Genomic DNA, 4017 nt, shown 5'->3' on the forward strand with positions numbered 1-4017 from the left:
TAGTAAATCTTGAAGTAGATAGAGTTAAATACTCTTTTTTTATTATTGACAGTAGTATAGATGTTTCCCAAGATTATTTTGGTTATTCTAGAGTCTTCTCATTTCTACCCAAATTTTAGAATAAGCTAGCCGATATCTTGAATATGGCTTGTTGGAGATTTAATAGGTATTATATTAAATCTGTAGGTCAATTTAGGAAGAAAAATATCCATCAAAATATAATTTTGTTGGTGAACATAGCTGTAGCTCTCCATTTATTTGAATACTCAAAAAATGTTTTGCACTTTCATTCTGTAAATATTGCATATATTAAATAGATATATTTGCCCATATTTAATATTTTTTATTATATTGTAATAGAGACCCGATGCACGGAATTCGTGCATGAGGGTAGGGTGTCCCTCAGCTCAGCCTGCACCCTCTCCAATCTGGGATCACTTGAGGGGTATCCAACTGTCCTTTAGGCCCGATCCCACCAGGCAGTCAAACATCCCTCTCACAATCCAGGACTGCTGGCTCCCAACCACTCACCTGCCTGCCTGTCTGATTGCCCCTAACTGCTTCTGTCTGCCAGTCTGATCAACTCCTAATCACTTCCCTGCCAGCCTATTCTATGCCTAACTGCCCTCCCCTGCCAGCCTGGTCACCCCTAACTGCCCTCCCCTGCAGGCCTAGTTGCCCCTAACTGCCCTCCCTGTAGGCTTGGGTACCCCACAACTGTTCTCCCCTGTAGGCCTGATTGCCCCCAACTGCCCTCATCTGCTGGCCCAGTCACCCCTAACTGCGCTCCCCTGCAAGCCTGGTTGCCCCCAACTGCCCTCTCCTGCAGACCTGATCACCCACAACTTCCCTCCCTGATTGACCATCTTGTGGCAGCTATCTTTGACCATATGGGGGCAGCCATCTTGTATGTTGGAGTGATGGTCAATTGCATATATTATATAGGATTTTTTTTTTATTTTTACTTTATTTTCTGTTCCATTTCTTATATATATTGAATCATTCTTGATTTTCGTGAACTGACTTTGAATCTTGCAATCTCACTAAGTTTATGTGGCAGTTCTAGTCTCTTTTTGTAGATTCCATGAGGTGTGTTTTGTTTTGTTTTGTTTTGTTTTGTTTTTCAATTAAGAGAGATAATCATTAATCTGCTACCTCCAGCACACCACCTACCTGGAATGGAGCCCACAACCTGGGTATGTTCCTTGACCGGGAATTGAACCATGACCTCCTAGTTTATAGGTTGATGCTCCCCCACTGAGAGACACCAGCCAGACTGATATACTATCTTTTTGTGATAATTTATTTTGTAATATTGTCTAATATTCCTTGTGACTTGTTCTTTGATCCATGGGTTATTTAGAAGTGGATTGTTAAATCAAGTATTTTATATAGCTTTTAAAAAGTAATTTCTAATTTGATACCATTGTGTTCAGAGACTATACATTATATGATTTAAATTCTTTAATATTTTGAAACATTTTATGGCCATTATGTAGTCTCTTTGGGTGAATGATTTAGTTGCATATGCAAATACTGTACGTTTTGTTGGGGTGGAATTACATACAGATGGTTGTCAGGTATTGCATATATAAAATCTCTGACTACATAAGTGGATTTGTTTACTGCTCCATTTAGTGTGTCAAATTTTAGCTCCTGTATATTGAAATTCTGTTATTGGGTGCATACACATTTAGTTTTGTTTTTAATATTTATATATGTTTTGTGTCATTATTTTAGTTGTTTATCTAGATCAATGTTATCTAAAATAACTTTCTTCTGTAATGGAAATACTCTATATCTGTCTATTATTATAGTCACTAGACATATGTAGAATTTGATATGTGGCTAGAAAAACTGAAGAATTGAACCTTTAATTTTATTTATTTATTATTAATTTCTACCTAAATTTAAATACCAACATTTAGCTCATGACTACCTATTGGGCAGAAGAGATTTAGAGATTACAATATGAATCACAGATTCATTACAACCTGCCTTCAAACAATATTGTGCAACCTCACAAACAGTGTTCATTTTCCTCTTCCTACCCCTTTAGGAATATTATTTCTTACATTTTAGTTTTACATATAACCCCTTCAATACATTCAATATATTATTTTTATTATTATTATTATTATTTTAAATGTTCTATGGTTTTTTTTAAGAAATTACAGATAAATGTAAATGTAGATGTAGTATGAAAAGTAACTTATAGTTTTCCAGATATTTACTCATTTTATGGCTTTTATTCATTTCTGCAAATCTGGGGTTTTATTTGTATTATTTGTATTTAATTGTTTTATTCATTTCTAAAGATCTGGAGTTTTATTGGTATTCTTTCTCTTCATCTTAAAGAACTTTTAACATGTACAAGACTGCTAGAGGCAAATTCCTGTTTTTGTTACAGGACAGCCCCCTGAATTTGAGGGGGGAAGGCTTTCCTCTCCTTCACTCTTGTCATTCTCATAAGAAACATTTCAGATGAGTGACAGGAAGCAGTATTGTAGTAAAGCCAGTAAATTTATTAAGAATACACTTGTCATAAAGCACAAGTGGCAACCCCACTAATCTGAACACCCCATCGGGTGGAGGTTTAGGAGTTTTATTGAAGATTCTGGATGGGATCTTCAATAGATTTTGTTTAATATAACATTCATGCCTCTGATAAAATTCCTCATCTTTTCATTCATGTTGAATACTTTTTTCTACTAGATCTTTTAAATATTTTATTACATGTATTTCATTTAAAGTTTCTCACTGATAATTAATTCTAACATCTGGACTTTTTTGTCTGTAGGTTTCAAGGCTCCTCTACAGGATATCTTGGGCAACAGAGTAGATTTCAATGTCCCCTTTTACTTTGTTGTGGCTTTCCTCAGAAACTCTGAGAACTTTTGGCAATTTTTATCTTAGCAAGTCCCAAAACTGCTGACTTTTTTGTTTAGTGGATGAGATAAACCTCCCCTTTTTCCTCGTGTTCTCTTTCCTGTTTTAGTATCCCCCAAGTGATATTTGTCCTTGGGTTTAGCTGGTGTTTTTGTTCTCTATTTTCCCAGGCCCAGGTGATCTAAATTATGCATTTTCTGATTAGGAAGGAGAGGTATTAACCATTTGCTCAGAAGTGTCCTTGGTTGGGGAAGATAAGATCTTGAGATTCACAACCTGGCTGCAAGCTGCCCAAACTGTTTGGCCTTGTTTAATTTTCTTGTTTCAGTTTCTCCTCCATTTGCTCAGGAATTTCCCTAGCTTCTAACTATCCTGCCACATTTTTATTCTCTGAAATGATTGTATGTGCTCTCTGTTTTTAAAGGAGAGACGGGTAACTAGCTAGCTGGATAAATAGTGGTCTATTTTTTAGCCTTTTATATTATTGCTATTTCCAAAAATACAGTGTCCAATTATTTTTAGTTGGAAATAAGCCATTATGCATATTGTTGTTCCATTGCAGGTAATATGGTTATGGCTATTTTTATTGACTACTTTAAAATATTTTATTTAAATTTGGTTTTCATATATTTGACAATTTAAAACTTAGGTGTGTTTAGTTTGGTAGTACTCTCCAGGGACTATATATATATATATATATATATATATATATATATATCTTGAACATGTGTGTTAATGACTTTTTGTCATTTTGACTCATTTTCTACCATATTTCTTTTATATTTTATCACATTTCTTTAAATATTTTTTCTATCCTATTTTTTTTTTTCTTTCTATACTCATGGTGGAGTTGATATTGGCCCACAGATCTCAAACACTTCACCATTATTTTTTCACTTTTCTTTTTGCTTCACTTTAAAGGCCTTCTATTGACCTATCACTGAAGAAGATACTTAATCTTTTCTAATTCCAACTTGCTGATAAATCTATCTATTGAACTCTGCATTTATGATATTGCTTTTTTTTCTGGAATTTTCAATATATTTTGTTTAATATAATATTCATGCCTCTGCTAAAATTCATGCTCATTCATGTTGCATATTTTTTTCTACTAGATCCTTTAGATAT

This window comes from Pipistrellus kuhlii, unplaced genomic scaffold (genome assembly GCF_014108245.1).
Source record: "Pipistrellus kuhlii isolate mPipKuh1 unplaced genomic scaffold, mPipKuh1.p scaffold_m20_p_2, whole genome shotgun sequence".
Taxonomy (NCBI): domain Eukaryota; kingdom Metazoa; phylum Chordata; class Mammalia; order Chiroptera; family Vespertilionidae; genus Pipistrellus; species Pipistrellus kuhlii.